At 35.2% G+C, this 20499-nt stretch overlaps 1 non-coding gene across 1 annotated transcript; it reads right to left on the bottom strand.

Moving 5' to 3' along the window:
- Positions 1–10438: 10438 nt before the first annotated feature.
- On the bottom strand, positions 10439–10596 carry LOC136317893 (U1 spliceosomal RNA). Its single transcript, XR_010727909.1, has one exon. It is a non-coding gene; the product is annotated as a U1 spliceosomal RNA (small nuclear RNA).
- Between the last annotated feature and the right edge of the window lie 9903 nt (positions 10597–20499).

Raw genomic sequence — 20499 nt, 5'->3', positions numbered from 1 at the left:
ATATTTCAAAAGGAGTCTCAATAGAGACCTGAAGATGGCAGTGGAGTAGGAAGACACACAGACTACCAGCTCACAGCACCGAACTGGATTATAAACTAATTTATGAACAATCAGCGTGAAAAACCAGAGCTGGACTACAAGAAAAGCTTTCAAAAAACAAGGAGCAAAGAAGAAGCCACAACAAACCTGGTAGGGAATGCCTGAATCTCCCCTGCTTACAGGAACAGGGGGGTGTGAGGCTGGGCTCTCACTCCAAGGAAAAAAGCAGTAAATACTGCTCACAGTCACTTGCCTGGAGACCAGGGAACGAGATGTGTTGAAAGGGCCTGCTTGTCTTCCAAAAAGAAAGGAGAAAGGGAGAGACAGATGGTGAGGGGGAGAGGAATATAGGTGATGATATGAAAAGCTGACTCATTCAGTGCTTGAGGCAGCCATAACTGGTGCAGGGGGTGATCCTTCCACAAAGCAAAATACAAAAGTACTTCCAGGTAACAGAGATACAGACATCTCTCCAGCTCCAATCAGCACAACAAGACACAGCTGATAACAAGAAGTGGGAAGGACTGGCAGTAAATCAGGTATCCATGGAGATCTGAGATACACCTCCTCCTACTGAAGCTGAGAAAGCAACCCACGCCCAGAGAGATTAACTGGCAGAAGAGGACTTCAGAGCCTCAGGTCAAACCTACCGCATTCCTGGATACAGTTTCAAATAAGCCCCCTGCTGAGGTCAGCAAACAAGACAATCACCTGTTAAGAAAACAAACAAATCAAGACTTCAAAGCAGCCCAAATCCTAAAGTGGATTACAAATAATAACTGATGCTAACCCAAGAAGACCTAGAAACAGCACAAGTGAAAACTGGAGGCAGACATCACCAAACCTAGACTCAACCAGCTCTTTGAAGAAAACTCCCAAACACCCAGACACAATGAGAAGACAAAGAAGTGCAATCCAAATGAAACCACAAGAGGAACCTTCAGGAGATGAACTGAGTGATATAAAGATAATCAAACTTCCGGATGCCAAGTTTAAAATAATGATTGTAAGGATGCTAAGGGATCTTAGAACAACAATGGATGGTCATCACGAACACCAAAATAAAGAAATAGCAAGTATAAAAAAGGATATTGAAATATTAAAAAAGAATCAGTCAGAGATGACAAATACAATATCAGAAATGAAGACCACAATGGAAGAAATTAAAAACAGGATGGATAGAGCTGAGGATTGAATCAGTAAGGTGGAGGACAACTGGAATGAAGGCATAAAAGCAGAGAAGAAAAAAGAAAAGAACCTCAAAAAGTCTGAGGAAACTCTTAGAGAGCTCTGTGACAACATAAAGAGAAATACCATCCACATCTTAGGAGTTCCTAAAGAAGAAGAGAAAAAACAAGGGATAGAGGTTTGTTCAATCATATCATAGCTGAACACTTCCCTAAATTAATGCAGGAGAAACTCTCACAAATTCAAGAAGCACAGAGAACTCCAATAAAAAGAAACCCAAAGAAGCCTACACCAAGACACATCATAATTAAAATACCAAAGCTAAGTGATAAAGAGAAAATATTAAAAGCTGCAAGAGAAAAAAAGGCTATCACCTACAAAGGAGCCCCCATAAGGATGACATCAGACTTCTCAACAGAAACACTTGAAACCAGAAGGGAATATTCAAAGAAATATTCAAAGTAATGCAGAACAAGAACCTACAACCAAGACTACTTTATCCAGCAGGGCTATCGTTTAAAATTGAAGGAGAAGCCTGACCTGTGGTGGTGCAGTGGATAAAGCATTGACCTGGAAATGCTGAGGTTGCTGGTTCGAAACCCTGGGCTTGCCTGGTCAAGGCACATATGGGAGTTGATGCTTCCTGCTCCTCCCCCCTTCTCTCTCTCTGTCTCTCTCTCCTCTCTGAAAATAAATGAATAAATAAATAAATGAATGAATAAAACTGTGTGTGTCAACTATTTAAAAAAAATTGAAGGAGAAATAAAAAGTTTCCCAGACAAAAAAAAAACTCAAGGAATTCATTACAACCAAACCAATACTGCAGGAAATGTTAAGGGGCATGGTATAAACAGATCAAAGTGGGAAAAGAATATAGAAAAAGAGGAATACAGCTTTAAAGAAAAAAATGGCAATAAACAACTACATATCAATAATAACCTTAAATGTAAATGGATTAAATGATCCAATCAAGAGACATAGGGTAGCTGCATGGATAAGAAAACAGGACCCGTACATATGCTGTCTACAAGAGACACACCTTAAAACAAAAGATGCATATAGTTTGAAGTTAAAAGGATGGAAAAAAACATTTTATGCAAATGGAAATGAAAAAAAAGCTGGGGTAGCAATACTTATATCACACAAAATGGACTTTAAAACAAAGAATATAGTAAGAGATAAAGAAGGCCACTACATAATGATAAAGGGAGCAACCCAACAGGAAGATATAACTATTATAAATATCTACGCACCTTATATAGGAGTACCTAAATATATAAAGCAGACTTTGATGGATATAAAGAGCGAGATCAACAGCAACACTATAATAATAGGGGATTTTAATACCCCACTAACATCACCAGATAGATCCTCCAGAAAGAAAATTAACAAAGAAACAGCAGACTTAAAGACACACTAGATCAACTGGATTCAATAGATATCTACAGAACCTTTCACCCTAAAGCAGCAGAATATAAATTCTTTTCAAGTGCTCATGGTACATTCTCTAGGATAGACCACATGTTAGGGCACAAAAGTGGTCTCAACAAATTTAAGAAGATTGAAATCATATCAAGCACTTTCTCTGGTCACAATGGCATGAAACTAGAAGTCAACCACAACAGAAAAGTTCAAAAATTCTGAAACACATGGAAACTAAATAGCGGGTTGTTAAATAATGAATGGACTAAGAATGAGATCAAAAAAGAAATAAAAAAATTCCTGGAAACGAATGATAATGAGTATACACCTCAAAATTTATGGGACACAGCAAAAGTAGTACTGAGAGCGAAGTTCATAGCACTACAGGCACACTTTAAGAAACTAGAAAGAAAACTCAAATAAACAACTTAACCTTGCATATAAAAGAACTAGAAAAAGAACAGCAAGTAAAGCCTAAATGTAGTAGAAGGAAGGAAATAATAAAGATCAGAGCAGAAATAAATGACATAGAGACTAAAGAAACAATACAGAATATCAATGAAACTAGGAGCTAGTTTTTTGAAAAGGTAAACAAGATTGATGAACCTTTAACTAGACTCACCAAAAAAAAAAAGAGAGAGAGGACTCAAGTAAATAAAATTAGAAATGAGAGGGGAGAAATAACAACTGACACAACAGAAATACAAAGGATTGTAAGAAAATATTATGAAGAACTGTATGCCAAAAGCTAGACAACCTAGATGAAATGGAGAAATTCCTTGAAACATACAATCTTCCAAAAATTAATCTTGAAGAATCAGAAAACCTAAACCGACAGATTACACCAAACGAGATCAAAACAGTTATCAAAAACTCCCAACAAAGAAAAATCTTGGGCCAGATGGCTTCACAAGTGAATTCTACCAAATATTCAAAGAAGAACTAACTCCTATCCTTCTCAAGCTATTTCAAAAAATTCAAGAGGAAGGAAGACTTCCAAGCTTCTTTTCTGAGGCGAGCATAATACTGATTCCAAAACCAGGCAAAGACATCACAAAGAAAGAAAATTATAGGCCAACATCCCTGATGAATATAGATGCTAAAATCCTCAACAAAATGTTAGCAAACCAGATCCAAAAATATATGGAAAAAATCATACACCAAGATCAAGTGGGATTTATTCTGGGGAGGCAAGGCTGGTACAATATTTGCAAATCTATCAATGTTATTCATCACATAAACAAATAGAAGGAGAAAAACCATATGATAATTTCAATAGATGCAGAAAAAGCATTTGATAAAATCCAGCACCCATTCATGATCAAACCTCTCAGCAAAGTGGGAGTACAGGGAACATACTTCAACATAATAAAAGCCATCTACGACAAACCCACAGCCAACATCATACTCAATGGGCAAAATTTAAAAGCAATCCCTTTAAGATCAGTAACAAGGCAGGGGTGCCCCCTTTCACCACTCTTATTCAACATAGTTCTGGAAGTCCTAGCCACAGCAATCAGACAAGAAGAAGAAATAAATGGCATTCAAGTTGGAAAAGAAGAAGTAAAGCTATTATTATTTGCAGATGACATGATATTGTATATAGAAAATCCTAAAATATCAGTCAAAAAACTACTGGACCTGGTAAATGAATTCAGCAAGATGACAGGACATAAAATTAATAGTCATAAATCAGAGGCATTTTTATACACCAAAAATGAAAAGTCAGAAAGAGAAATTAAGGAAACAATCCCCTTCTCTATTACAACCAAAAAAATAAAGTACCTAGGAGTACATTTAACCAAGGAGACTAAAGACTTGTACTCGGAAAATTATAAAACATTGATAAAAGAAATCAAGGAAGATCCAAACAAGTGGAAGCATATAACATGCTCATGGTTAGGAAGAATAAACATCATCAAAATGTCTATATTACTAAAAGTAATTTATAAATTCAAGGCAATACCAATGACATACTTTAAAGATATAGATCACATATTCCAAAAATTTATATGGAACCAAAAGTGAACATGAATAGCCTCAGCAATCTTAAAAAAGAAGAATAAAGGGGGAGGTGTCACACTTCCTGATATCAAGTTATACTACAAGGCCATTGTACTCAAAAGAGTCTAGTACTGGCATAAGAATAGGCACATAGATCATTGGAACAGAACGGAGAACCCAGAAATAAACCCACAGTTCTATGGACAACTGATATTTGACCAAGGAGGTAAGGGCATACAATGGAGCAAAGACAGCCTCTTCAACAAATGGTGTTGAGAAAATTGGACAGCAACCTGCAAAAAACGAAAACTAGACCTCCAACTTACAGCATTCACAAAAATAAACTCAAAATGGATAAAAGACTTAAATGTAAGCCATGAAACCATAAGTATCTTAGAAGAAAACATAGGCAGTAAGCTCTCCGACATCTCTCGCAGCAATATATTTGCTGATTTATCTCCACGGGCAAGGGAAATAAAAGACAGGCTAAACACATTGGATTATATCAAACTAAAAGGCTTTTGCACAGTCAAAGACAATAAGAACAGAATACAAAGACAAACTACAGAATGGGAGAACATATTTGACAGTATGTCTGATAAGGGGTTAATAACCAAAATTTATAAAGAACTTGTAAATCTCAACACCAGAAAGACAATCCAATCCAAAAATGGGAAAAAGAAATGAATAGACACTTCTCCAAAGAGGATATGCAGATGGCCAATAGGCATATGGTAAAAGGCTCAACATCACTAATCATTAGAGAAATGCAAATTAAAACCACAATGAGATATCACCTCACACAGGTCAGAATGGCGCTCATCAACAAAACAACACAGAATAAATGCTGGCGAGGATGTGGAGAAAAGGGAACCCTCCTACACTGCTGGTGGGAATGCAGACTGGTGCAGCCTCTGTGGAAAACAGTATGGAGATTCCTCAAAAAATTGAAAATCGAACTGCCTTTTGACCCAGCCATCCCACTTTTAGGAATATACCCCAAGGACACCATAGAATGGTTCCAGAAGGAGAAATGGACCCCCATGTTTATAGCAGCATTGTTCACAATAGCGAAGATCTGGAAACAGCCCAAGTGTCTGTCAGAGGACGAGTGAATTAAAAGCTTTGGTACATATATACTATGGAATACTACTCAGCCATAAGAAATGATGACATCGGATCATTTACAATAACATGGATGGACCTTGATAACATTATGCGGAGTGAAATAAGTAAATCAGAAAAAACTAAGAACTGTATAAATCCATGCATAGATGAGACATAAAAATGAGACTCAGAGACATGGACAAGAATGTGTTGGTAACAGGGAGTGGGGTGGAGGGATGGGGAGGGGGCGAGGAAGGAGAGGGAGGGGTGGGGGGAGTTTAGTTGCACAAAGAAAACCAGATAGAAGGTGATGGCAGACAATTTGACTTTGAGTGAGGGGTATGCAGCATAATCAAAGGTCAAAATAATCTGGAGATGTTTTCTCGGAACATATGTACCCTTATTTATCAATGTCACTGCATTAAAATTATATAAATAAATAAATAAATAAAATTATAAAAAAAGAAAAAAGATTTGTTTGCAAGCCAGATGAAGCCATCAAAAGAGCCACATCTGGCTTGCAAGCCATAGGTTCCTGACCCCTGACTTAGTTTATTACAGACATTTTAGTAAGTTAAAATTGATACCTTGTGATTTTAAGTTTTTCTTATAACTAATTATGTTGTACATCGTTTCATGTGCTCATTTAAAGAAATATACTTTTATATATTTTTCCCATTTTTCATTTATTTATTTATTTTTATTATTTAACTGTAAGAGCTCTTTTTTATATATATCTTTATCAGATATATGATTTGAAAATATTTTCTCCCATTCTGTGTGTTGTCTATTTACTTTCTTGGTAATTTCCTTTGAAGTACAAAAGCTTCCTAATTTGATGTCAAGTTTATTGTTTCTCTTTTGTGGCTTGTAATTTTGGTACCATATAAGAAATCATTTGTACTTCGTTTTCTCTCTCTCTTTTTTTAAGAAATCATTTGTACTTCTTAATCTCTTCAATCAGCAGTTGCAAAATAGTCACAAGACTGTAAAGTTTAGCATAGGAAATATGGCCAATAATATTGTAATAACTATATATGGTGCCAGGGGGGTATTTGACTTGTCAAGGGGATAATTTTGTAAATTATATAATTATCTAACCACAATGTTATACACCTCACACTAACATAAAGTAATATTGAATGTCAACTATTAATGAAAAATTAAAATAAAAATATTGCCTAATATTTATGTTTATGTCATAAATATTTATAGCAGTGTTTTTCTATGACTTGAAAAATTTTAACTCTTACATTTAAAACTCTGATACATTTTGAGTTAACTTCTATATGTAGGGTTAGGTAAGGGTCCAATTTCATCCTTTCACGTGTAAGATATCTGTTTGTCTTAGCATCATTTGCTTTAGAAAACTATTTTTTTCCCATTGACATTTTTTGGCATTGTGTCAAAAATAAATTTACCACAAATGTATGTTTTTTGTTTTACAAATATATGGTTTTATTATATGTTGAAATCTACTCCATTAAATGATACGTCCATATTAATATCATTATTATATAGTATTGATTACTATAATCTTTTAGTAAATTTTAGAGTGGGAAATTCATGAAGCCTCCAAAATACTTTTTGGGTTTTTTAATTAATTAATTAAATTATTTAGACAATTTTATTTAACAAGGAGACATTGGTCAATCAGAGTACACAGATTTAGAGAAAGCATCTCCATCTCATTTGGACAGTTGATTATGCTGTATACCCATCATCCAAAGACAAATCATCTTCTGTCACCCGATACTTTGTTTCTTTTTAAGCCCCTCTCCTTCCCTCAGCTCCCTCCCTCTCTTCCCTTCCTCTCCCCCTGGTAACCATTGCACTTTTATTTATGTCATGAGTCTCATTTTTGTGCCCCACCTATGTATGGAATCATACAGTTCGTAGCTATTTTTGATTTACTTATTTCACTCAGTACAATGTTATCGAGGTCCATCCATGTTGTTGTAAATGATCCTATGTCATTATTTCTTATGGCTGAGTAGTATTCCATAGTATATGTACTATATATATGTACCACATCTTCTTTATCCAATCCTCTATTGAAGGGCATTTTGGCTGTTTCCATGTGAAGGGCATTTTGGCTATTGCCTCTGTGAACAATGATGTGATGAAAATGGGGGTGTATATGTCTTTACGGACTCATGTTAATTTTTTGAGAAACCACTACATTTTCTTCCAAAATGGTTTCACTAATTTACATTCTCACCAACGGTGTATGAGGGTACCTTTTTCTCAACAGTCTCTCCAGTATTTGTTATTACCTGTCTTGTTGATAATAGCTAATCTAACAGATGTGAGGTGGTATCTCATTGTAGTTTTGATTTGCATTTCTCTAATAGCTAGTGAAGATGAGCATCTTTTCATGTATTTGTTGGCCATTTGTAGTTCTTCTTGGACAAAGTGTCTGTTCATGTCCTCTTCCCATTATTTTATTGGACTGTTTGTTTGTTGCTGAGTTTTGTGGGTTCTTTATATATTTTGGATATTAACCCCTTATCTGAGCTGTTGTTTGAAAATATCATCTCCCATTTAGGTGGCTGTTCATTTGTTTTTTTGTCAGTTTCTTTTGCGGTGCAGAAGCTTCTTAGTCTGATGTAGTCTCATTCATTTATCTTTGCCTTTACTTCCCTTTCCTTTGGGGTCAAATTCATAAAATGTTCCCTACTGCCAAGGTCCATGAGTTTAGTACCTATATTTTCTTCTATGTAATTTATTTATTCAGATCTGATATTTAGGTCTTTGATCCATTTTGAATTAATTTTGTGCAAGGAGACAGACTGCAATATACTGAAAACTATAAAACATTATTAAAGGAAATTGAAAGTCACAATAAAATAGAAAAATATTCCTTGTTCGTGAATAGGAAGAAAAAATATAGTTAAAGTGACCATATTATCCAAAACAATATACAAATTTAATGCACTTTCCATCAAAATTCTACTGTTATTTTTTTATAAAAGTGGAACAAAAAGTCATCAAGTTTATATGGAACCATGAAAACTCTTGAATAACCAAAGTAATCTGAAGGAAAAAAAAAACAAGAGGCATTACAATACCTGACTTCAAACTATACTACAGGGACATGATAATCAAAACAGCATGGTACTGGCCCTGGACGGATGGCTAAGTGGTAGAGTGTCGGCCTGGCATGCAGTACTCCTGGATTCGATTACTGGCCAGGGCACACAGGAGAAGTGCCCATCTGCTTCTCCACCCCTTCCCCTCTCCTTCCTCTCTGTCTCTCTCTTCCCCTCCTGCAGCCAAGGCTCCATTGGAGCAAAGTTGGCCCGGGCACTGAGGATGGCTCCATGGCCTCTGCCTCAGGTGCGAGAATAGCTCTTGTTGCAACAGAGCAACACCCCAGATGGGCAGAGCATCGCCCCCTGGTGGGCATGCCAAATGGATCCTGGTCGGGTGCATGTGGGAGTCTGTCTGACTGCCTCCCCGTTTCCAACTTCAGGAAAAACAAAACAAAGAAACAAAACAAAACAAAAAAACAACAACATGATACTGGCAGAAAAATAGACACACAGACCAATGGAACAAAATAGAGATCCCAGAAATCAAACCACATATACATGGTCAGATCATCTTTTATAAAGGAGTCAAAAACACACAATGAAGAAAAGAAAGCCTCTTCAATAAATGGCGCTGGGAAAATTGTTTTTATTTTCAATATTGTTTTGGTTACCTTGAATCTCTTGAATTTCTATGTGAATTTTGCACAAGTGGGCCAATTTCTGCAAAATTACACTAGGGATCTAGATAGAGGTTGTGTTCATCCTGTAGATCAATTTGATCCATGAAGAAAATAAATTTTTATTTATTTAAGACTTCATTACTTTTTCAACAATTTTTTGTTGTTTTAAATAGACAAGTATTGCACTTCTGTTAAATTTATTCTTGAGTATTTTATCCTTTGTTATGGTCTTGTCATTGTTTTCTTAACTTCATGTTTATTGTTCACTGTTAGCATATAAAAATACCACTGATTCAGTATAATGATCTTGTATCCTGAAACCTTATTGAAGGAGATTATTAGTTCTTACAGCTTTTTCTCTGTGGATTTCTTAGGATTTCCCATATACAAGATCCTGACACCTGTGAATAAAGATAGCTGTACTTCTCTTCCAACGTAGTTGCTTTTATTTATTTTTTTCTACTTACTTTGGCAAATATTAAAGTACAACATTGAATTAGAAATAGTAAAAATAAAGATTATGGATTTATTCTGGATATCACAGGGGAAGCTTTCAGTCTTTCACCATTAATTACAATGTTAGTTATGTGGATTTTATTGATGGAATTTATCACATTGAAGAACATCCTTTCTATTTCTAGTTGCTTAATGCTTTTTTTTCTTATCATGGAAGGATATTTTTGTCCCATTATTTAAATATTTAGATTATCAAGTGGTTTTTTTCCTTTACTAAAGTAATATAGTGTGTTATATTGATTTTCAGTTATTAAGTTAATCTTGCCTTTCTGAAATAAATACCACTTGCTATCACTTAATTTCAATAACATACATGACCTTTTCTCTTATATGATATAACTAATTCAATTGCCCTCATTTATAATATTGTTGTCAAATTACATATTTATACATTATAAGTCCATCAAAATATTTTAAATTTATTTATATTTTAATTATTTTTTTAAATTAGGGAGAGCATGAAAGCAGTCCCCAACTACCAAAAAATATGCACTAAGGTTTCCCACATTTGGGGAAATTGCAGAGATCAACACATCCGGAGTGCAATGGATAAGCCTCGCCCTGGGAAAACCACCATTTTGATCGTGGTTTTACCAAGTAAGTATCATCAACATATTTTTTATAATTATTACTTTTTATTTTTAGCAATTTATTTTTAATTTTTAAAATAAATTTATTGGGGTGATGCTAGTTAACATAAATATACAGGTTTCAGGTATCCAATACTACTACACATCTCTGTACACCATATTGCATGCTCATCACACCACTCAGGTCTTCGCCCATCACCATTTATCATCCTTATACCTTACTGGACCTCCCACTGCCACTGCACAATCATCACATTGCTGTCCATGTCTGTGAGATTTCTTTTCCCTCTTCTTGTGTTTTTTTCCTCAATCTTTGCACCCTCTTCAACCAGGTAACAGATTCCCTTTCTAACAACTGACACCCTGCTCTTTATATCTATGAGTCTGTCTGTATTTTGCTTGTTAATTCATTTTGTTCTTAACTCTTTGAAAGAGTTTGAGTAGGGGAGATTCCTGATCTGACTTACATTTTTAAAAGTGTAGATTGAATTTAATGTGGTAAGAGCAGAAGTATAGATACTAATTAGAAGAGTAATGCAATAATTCAGTGAAAAGATGATGGTGGTTTAGGAAAAAGGTGGTAATCAACAACAGGATTTAGTAAACATTTGAAGGGGGATTATCAGAATACAATGATAGATTGGATCAGGAATATGAAGAGAAGAGTTTAGGATGACTCAAATGTTTATGATATAAAAAACTGGAGATATGGAATAATAAAGATAAAAATCTATCTCCAAATATCAGGAAATGTTTTGGAAAGAGGATGTGCAGGGTAAGAGATAGATTTTAGTTTTACAAGTTAATTTAGATGTGTTTATTAAACAAAAAAAGAAATGATATTATTTAATTAGTTAAAAATACGAGTCTGTAGATTAGGGAAGAGATGTGAACTGGAAATATAAATATAGAAATTGTCAACATATAGACTATATTTAAAACCATGGAACTGGATGAGATCACCAAGAGATAAGTAGTTTGAGAAAACAAAGAATTCAAGAACTGAGACCTGAGGAAATCCAATATTAAGAGATCATGAAGAAAAAGAAGATGCAAAATACATAAATTGACATGGAAGTGTCAATAAGTTATCAAGAAAATCAGAGGAATGTGTTGTCTTGGGGAATATATATATATATACACATACATATATTATATATATGTATAAATATATTAAATATAACATATAGATATATATTATCTATCTATTATCTATCTATCTATCTATCTATCTATCTATCTATCTATCTAATCTAGGAGACAATGATCTTCCTAGTCAAATGTTGCTGATAGGCCAAGGAAAATGAGCCCAGATAACTGAATAGAAAAACTGACATTTTATATGAGGTGAAAATCAAGAAATTGATTACTTTTTAGTTTATAAATAGTTTATAGAGAAAATAAGAAATTGTTCCTAAGGTTTCATAGACCCCTTTTCAGAGACAGAGATATTTATTATATGAGAAACCAAAGATAACTGACTTTTTCAGTTTTGCTTATAAATGCATCTGCACATTTTACCTTGAGATATGTCATGAAAATATTATTTCTCTTTTGAATATACTTTATTTTATTTTTACAGAGAACCAATTTGTAGTGTGGTAATGGTAGAGTGGCACTTTTTTTATTGTACCAATTGTCTCACAGATTTTTTTAAAAACCTGGAAAAATGTTCAAAATGAACTATGTTAAGGCAGAAACTGTAGAGAATTCAACTGTTAAAAGATAAAATAAAACACAACAGTTAAGATACTCTATATGGCTTTTCCTCTAAAAACATTACCCTGGAAATTTGGTGTAAGGTGGCTAGAATACTTAAGCAGAAATCTTAAGTCATATTGGCATAAGATATTAGAGGAGTTGGGGTTTGTCAGAATGGTTAAAAAATGTAAAGGAGCATAGAAAAAAAGGAAGATTGTCACAAAGAAGTGAGCCCTAATTTTTATGTCCAAAGTCTCAACTACTTTCATGACCCCTGGTCTGCACATGTACAGAAAAAATAAAACTGACAGAAATAAGACTGAAAATTTGGAACAGATATTTTTAACTGCTGTTAACCATAAGGGAGACAGAGTTTGGAGGTTGAATTCCACTAAAGTTAAAGAAGTTTTGTAAATATTTTGGGTTTTCTATTGAAACTCTCAAAGAAGTATGTCTGACTAGTAATGAACTATATCCAAGGATTAAGAAATTACCATAAAAGGCTGAATCAGATTCATACTAACAAAGGCTAAAATGAAGGATCCCAAAGTTCTAGATGATCAGCCTAGAATTTAACTTTCGTCAGATAGAACAAAAGTCAAAATACTCTTAAGAGGAAGATAAGAGAATCAAAATCTTTATGAATATCATGAATGGTATTTACTCTGTAATCAAATATTACTAGAAATGTGAACAGTAGACTAACACAAAGTTATATAAAATGCAAGTAGAAATAATTTTTATAGAGATGCAGATGTTGAATTAGCAGAAAAGATTTTAAAAAGCTTTCAAGGATTTTTTTTTTTTATTTATGTGAAAGGAGGGTAGATAAACTCCCACATGTGCCCTGACCTGGATCCACCTGGCAAACCCCATCTGGATCAGATGTTCAAATCAGCCAAATTATCCTCAGCACCTGGGATCAAAACTCAAAACAACAGAGCCAGTTGCTGAGAGAGGGGAAGAGAAGCAGATGGTGAATTCTCATGTGTGTCTTGACTGGGGATTGAACCTGGAATGTTTGCACATTGAGCCAAAACTCTATTCACTGAGCAAACCAGCCAGGGCCAGATCAAAGACTTTTTTAAAGGTAGTCAAAATAAGTGGACAAATGTGTATTACAAAACAGAAACTATAAAAAGTAATCAAATTGAAATTCTAAGATTAAAAATTATGCTATTTGAAATAAAAATCAATGGTTTCGAGATGGTAGAAAAAAAGGTTAACAGAGTTCAAGACAGAATAATCCAAATAACCACATCTGGAGGAAATAATTTTTTTTTTACAATACCATCGGCAATGTTGACTGAATTCACATATAAAACACTGCAACCAACAACTTTAGAATACAAATACATAGATGTGTACATAGTAATTTCAAATTATATCATATGCCAGGCCATAAAATAAATATTAATATATTTCACATATTGACATCTAACAAGACATCTCTTATGACTATAAAGTAAATGATTTAGAAATCAACAATAATAGAGTATCTGGGAAAGTTCTAAATATTTGGAATTTAAAGAATACATTACTGAGTAGCACATGGATTGAAAATAAAATCACAAGAAAAATTAAGGAATAACTTAAAATAAATGAAAATAAAATTAAAACATAATTCATTGAATACAACTAAAGAAGTGCATTGAAAAAATTATAATTTTAAATAATTATATGAAGAAGAAAAATTTTAAATGAATTTCCTACATTTGAACTTTAAAAAATTAGGAAGAGATGAGCAAAGCAAGCACAGAATAATGAGAAGAGAAGAAATAATAGGAATAAGAGAAGAAACTAATGAACTAGAAAACAGAAAATAAATAAAACTAAAAGTTTGTTCTTTGAGCATGTTAATAAAATGGTTAAAATTCTAGCAAAACTGATCAGAGAAAAGGAGATGTGATTTTTACCTTGTTCATAGCTGAGTAAGATTCCACAAGACCAGCACTCTTGCAAATAACAAGTAGCTTTTATATGTACTTGGGAATAAATAGTAGAAAATGACCAAATCTGGTGGAATAGTTCATGCTTAGAGAAAATTTGGATAAAATGAATTCCTATTTTCATGAGTTTTAGCTAAAGGTCATGTATAGGCAGCATAATGTTAAGAGTGGTGGTAGTTGGCAGGTAAATAGTTTTTCTGTTTTGGGGTTACAGAAAAATGAATCTAAAGAAATCACAGTTCTGAAGAAAGAACAGATATCCCCGAAGGGAAATATCAATATAGTGGAGCCCCAAACTTTTTCTGACCACATATTTGGTTGACCCCTGAATCACATATCAGAAAGGCAGGTTCAAAAAAGAAGAGGAAAAAAAAAGAAGGAAAAAGCAAAGCTCTGATTACAAAGATATGGATGAAGTTACATTTCTTTGTTATGGGACTGAAATCCAAACTTTATAAAGAGCTTATACATCTCAACATATATATTTTTTTTACTTAAAAAACAGGCAGCCTGACCTGTGGTGGCGCAGTGGATAAAGCGTCGACCTGGAAATGCTGAGGTCGCTGGTTCAAAACCCTGGGCTTGCCTGGTCAAGGCACATATGGGAGTTGATGCTTCCAGCTCCTCCCCCCCTTCTCTCTCTCTGTCTCTCTCTCTCTGTCTGTCTCTCCCTCTCCTCTCTAAAATGAATAAATAAAAATAAATAAAAAATTAAAAAAAACAAACAAACAAACAAACAAAAAAAACAGGCAGACGGCTTGAACAGACACTTCACCAAAGAGTACAAACATATGGGCAATAAAAATATAAAATGATTCTAATGTCAGTAATCTTCAAAAAATGCAAATTAAAGCCACAATGGAATATCTCTCTTCACACCTGTCTAAATGGCTCTCATCAATAAATCTACAGCCTGACCAGGAAGTAGTGCAGTGGATAGAGTGTCGGGCTGGGATGCAGAAGACCCAAGTTCGAGACCCTGAGGTCACCACTTGAGCTCAGGCTCATCTGGCTTGAGCAAAAAGCTCACCAGCTTGAACCCAAGGTCGCTGGCTCGAGCAAGGGATTACTCAGTCTGCTGAAGGCCCATGGTCAAGGCACATATGATAGAGCAATCAATGAACAACTAAGGTATAATGAAAAACTGATGATTGATGCTTCTCATCTCTCTTCATTTCTGTCTGTCTGTCTCTATCTATCCCTCTCTCTGACTCTCTCTCTCTCTCTGTCCCTGTAAAAAAATAAAATCTACAAACTATGATAGTAATGATAAGGAGAAAAGGGAACACTTGTGCACTGTATGTAGGAATGCAGATTGGTGCAACCACTGTGGAAGACAGTGTAAATGGCCTTATGGCCCAGTGATTCTATTTCTGAATATATACTTGAAGAAACCCCAAGCAGTAATTGAAAATAATGCATGCACTGCTTATGTTCACTGCAAAATTATTTACAAGTGCCAAGGTATGGCAACAACTGAAGTGCTCTGCAATATATTGGGCAGGAAAAGCTATGGTGTGTGTGTATGTGTGTGTGTGTGTATATATATATATATATATATATATACACACACACACAATGAAATATTACCTAGCCATAAAAGAGAATGAAATCTTACTCTTTGCAACAGCATGGATGGACCTAGAGGGTCTTATGATAAGTGAAATAAGTGAGACAAAGAAAGACAAAAATACCAATGTGGAATCTAAAGAACAAAGTGGAAATAGTTTTATAGATGCTGAGAACAAAGTGATAGTTGTCAGAGATAAAGAGGGTTGGGGGTTTGGTGAAAAAGGTGAAGAAATTAAGAAATAAAAATCGGTAGTTACAAAATAGTCACAGGGTTACAATGTTCAGCATAAGGAATATAATCAATAATATTGTAATAACTATGTATGGTACCCCGTCGGTACTTGAATTATTGGGAGGATCACCTTATAAATTATTTAATGGTCTAACCCTGATGCTATACACCTGAAACTAACTTATAATACTGTTCAATGTCAACTGTAATTAAAAAGTAAAATTTTTAGGAGCTGTCACAGGGAGCAGGAGTCCAGGAAATTTCCCCACAGGAAAAGTCCGCATGGCACTGGAATTGTTGTCACCATTCTATACTTTGCAGCTCATGTCCAAGTCCCAATGATCGCTGCTTCTAGCTGGTAATGATTCAGGTAGACTGGAAAAAGCCATTTGCAGCATGCGTGGATATGGAGCTTCTGTTCTCCTCTGTCTGGAGAGTTGAGACCAGGTTGCTTTTCCCTGGAGCTCTGCGACTATGGCCTGGTAAAGAGAACCTTGGGATACACTAAGCTGGGTGGCAAAGGTAAATTCATAATACAAGTTGGCAAAAGGAGGAAAGAGAGCTCTAAATTGGGAGTAGGTCCCAGCCTGAAATATGAGTGGGGCATTGAGGTAGGAGGGATAAAGGAAACACTATATATTAAGCAAAGCAGCAGAAAATAGGACTATCAACACCCGCAACAGAGATCTTTGAGGGAAAAATAAAAAACCTGACTATTCAGGCAAAACATAGTTAAGTGGCCCTTGTGCGAATGTGGTTGGGTTGCATTTTTCAGGGATTTGGCATGGTGATGGGGCTAACTTGGACTTGGGGAACATGTTAAGGACATTACACTTTTAGGGATTCTTGCTGTATTGGCCAAGAGTTTGCTTAAAGGCTTTTAATCACTATAAAAAAAATAGAGGACTGGATGAAGAAGATGGGGCACATATACACCATGGTATATTATTCAGCTAGGAGAAATGGTGACATCGGATCACTTATAGAGGAATGTTGGAGTGTTGGTAGCATTGTGCAGGGTGAAATAAGCGAATCAGAAAAAAACAGGAACTGCAGGATTCCATACATTGGTGGGACATAAAAGCGAGACTAAGAGGCATGGACAGGAGTGTGGTGGCTATGGGGGTGGGGGGAGGGAAGGAGGGAAAGGGGGAGGGGGAGGGGTACAGAGAGAACTGGATGGAGGGTGGCGGAGGATGATCTCTCTTCGGGTGATGGGTATGCAACAGAACTAAATGACAAGATAACCTGGAAATGTTTTCTTCAAATGTATGTACCCTGATTTATTGATGCCACCCCATTAAAATAAAAATTTATTTATAAAAAAAAAGTAAAATTTTTTAAAAATGAAGAAAATTCAAACTTCCACCCAAAAAACAGAATATGTACTTTGATTACAAACAAGATAGTTTCCAGCTAAAACAAAAGAAACGACACTCATCAGAAAAAAAATATTGTAATTTAGATCTTCCACAACTTAATATTTATATCTGTTACACAATAGATTGTCACTCAACATGTTAAGAAAATGTAATGTATTATTTGCTTTTTAAATTAAATTTGTTGAAGGGACATTGGTTAATAGGGTTAAATAACTTTTAAGTGTACATTTCTATAATATATGATCTATATATTGCATTGTGTGTCCACTACCTAAAGTCAAATAATTTTTTGTCACCATATATCTGCCCTCCTTTGCCCTTTATAAACCTTGATCCCATTCCTTGTGGTAACCACTATACTTTTTTCTATGTCTGTGAGTTACAGGTTTAGATCCTACATGACTGAAATCATATGGTTCTTAACTTATTCTGACTGAGTTGTTTTGCTTAGCATGATATTCTCAAGATTCATGCATATTGTTGCAAATGACAGTATTTCATCTTTTCTTATGGCTGAGGAGAAGTCCACAGTATATATTTACTACATGTTCTCTACCCGATCCTCCATTGAAGGACACTCTGGTTCTCTCCATGTATTGAGCACTGAAAACAATGCTGCAAAACAAAAAAAAAGAAAGAAAGAAAAAAAAAAAGAAAACAATGCTGCAATGAACATGAGGGTGCAAACATGTTTAAAAATAAATTTAAAAATTTGGGGATAGATATCCATCCAGAAGAGGGATTGCTGGGTCACACAGTAACTCTATTCTTAAAATTTTGAGGAAACTTCTTAGTTTTCCATAGTGGCTTTACCAGTTTAAATTCCCAGCAGCAATGAATGAGGGTTAAATTTTCTCCACAATCTTTCCAACACTTCTTATTACTATTCTTGCTGATAACAGCTATTTTAACAGATGTGAGATGACATCTCATTGAAGTTTTTTTTTTTTTTTTTTTTTTTGTATTTTTCTGAAGCTGGAAACGGGGAGAGACAGACAGACTCCCGCATGCGCCCGACTGGGATCCACCTGGCACGCTCACCAGGGGGCGATGCTCTGCCCCTCCGCGGCGTCGCTCTGTCGCGACCAGAGCCACTCCAGCGCCTGGGGCAGAGGCCAAGGAGCCATCCTCAGAGCCCGGGCCATCTTTGCTCCAATGGAGCCTCGCTGCAGGAAGGGAAGAGAGAGACAGAGAAGAAGGAGAGGGGGAGGGGTGGAGAAGTGGATGGGCGCTTCTCCTGTGTGCCCTGGCCAGGAATCGAACCCGGGACTTCTGCACGCCAGGCCGACGCTCTACCACTGAGCCAACTAGCCAGGGCCTCATTGAAGTTTTAATTAGCATTTCCCTAGTAGCTAATGAAGTTTAGTATATTCTCGTATATCTGTAGACCATTCGTTTGTCTTCTTTTTCAAATTTATTTTTTAATTTAACAACATGTTAACATGGTTTCAATTATCCCACTCAATAAAACACCCTCAACCCCCTGTTATCATATCCCCCATGCCCCATGCAAAGTCTCATTCCATTCCCATTTCACCCCCATATCCCCCTCCGCTAACTCCATCACCCTTTCCCTTTGGGACCTGCTGCCCTGTTATCTGTATCTATATGTTATGTATATATGATTTGACTAATCCATTTACCTCATCACCCTTCCCACTGACAGCTGTCCTTCAGTTCCTTGTGACCCTCCCTCTGTTTCTATTTTGATCCTTAGTTTACTGTGTTGATTATTTCCACATATAAGTGAGATCATATGATATTTGTATTTCTCTGCCTGGCTTATTTCACTAAGCATAATGATTTCCAGGTCCATCCATGTTATTGCAGAAGGTAAGATTTCCTTCTTTTTCACAGCCTCATGGTATTCCATTGTATACATGAACCACATCTTATTTACTATTTTCTAATTTTTATTTTTAATGTAATTTTATTTTTTGAATTTTTATTAATTTTAATTTATTGTGTTAACATGGATTCAAGTGTCTCACTCAATATAACACCCTCACCTCCCAAACCCCTGTTCACAATTTTACCCCCTGTCACCACCCTCCCTCTAATTCCCTCCCACCCTTCCGTCTGGGATTACTGTCATTTTATCTGTATCTATGTGATATGTATATATGATTTCACTTATTTTTTCACCTTCTCTGATCCCATCCCTTAATCCCCCTTTCCTCTGACAGCTGTCCCTCTGCTCCCTGTAACCCTACCTCTGCCTCTATTCCATTCTTCAGCTTACTTTGTTTATTAGATTCCACATACTTGGGGTGTTTCCAGATCTTGGCTATTGTAAACAGTGCTGCAATAAATACGGGGTGTATATATTCTTTTGAATCAGTGTTTTTGGATTCTTAGGATATATTCCTAAAAAAACAATAGTTGTGTCATAAAGCAGGCCTATTTTTAAATTTTTGATAAAATGGCATACTGTTTTCCACAGTGGCTGAACAAATCTGCATTCCCACCAGCAGAAGGAATCCCTTTTCTCCACATCCTTGCCAGTGCTTGTGTTTGCTAATTTGTTAATGCAAGCCACTGTGACAGGTGTGAGGTAGTATCTCACTGTGGTTATAATTTGCATTTCTCTGATGACTAGTAATGTTGAACATTTTTTCATATGCCTGTTGACTGTTTGTATGTCTTCTTTGAAGAAGTGTCTATTCATTTCCTTTGCTCATTTTTAATTAAATTTTCTACCTTATTAGTGTTCAGTTTTAGAAGTTCTTTATAAATTTTGTTTATTAATCCCTTATCAGATGTATTGGCAACTATGTTCTTCCATTGAGTGGATTGCCTTTTTATTTTATTAATGCTGTCTTTTGCTGTGCAAAAGCTTTTTAGTTTGATATAATCTCATTTGTTTATTTTGTCTTTTATTTCACTTACCAGTGAAGATACATTGGCAAAAATATTGCTACAAGAGATGTTTAAGAGTTTACTGCCTATGTTTTCTTCAAAGATTTTTATAGTTTAATGATTTTCATTTAAGTCTTTAATCCATTTTGAATTTGTTTTGTGAATGGTATGTTTGTAGTCTACTTTCATTTTTTTAAATGAACCTGTCTAATTTTCTCTACAC

This window comes from Saccopteryx bilineata, chromosome X (assembly GCF_036850765.1).
Source record: "Saccopteryx bilineata isolate mSacBil1 chromosome X, mSacBil1_pri_phased_curated, whole genome shotgun sequence".
Taxonomy (NCBI): Eukaryota; Metazoa; Chordata; class Mammalia; order Chiroptera; family Emballonuridae; genus Saccopteryx; species Saccopteryx bilineata.
The sequence above is the reverse complement of the archived record's forward strand: the minus strand, read 5'-3'. Positions and strand labels throughout refer to the sequence as shown.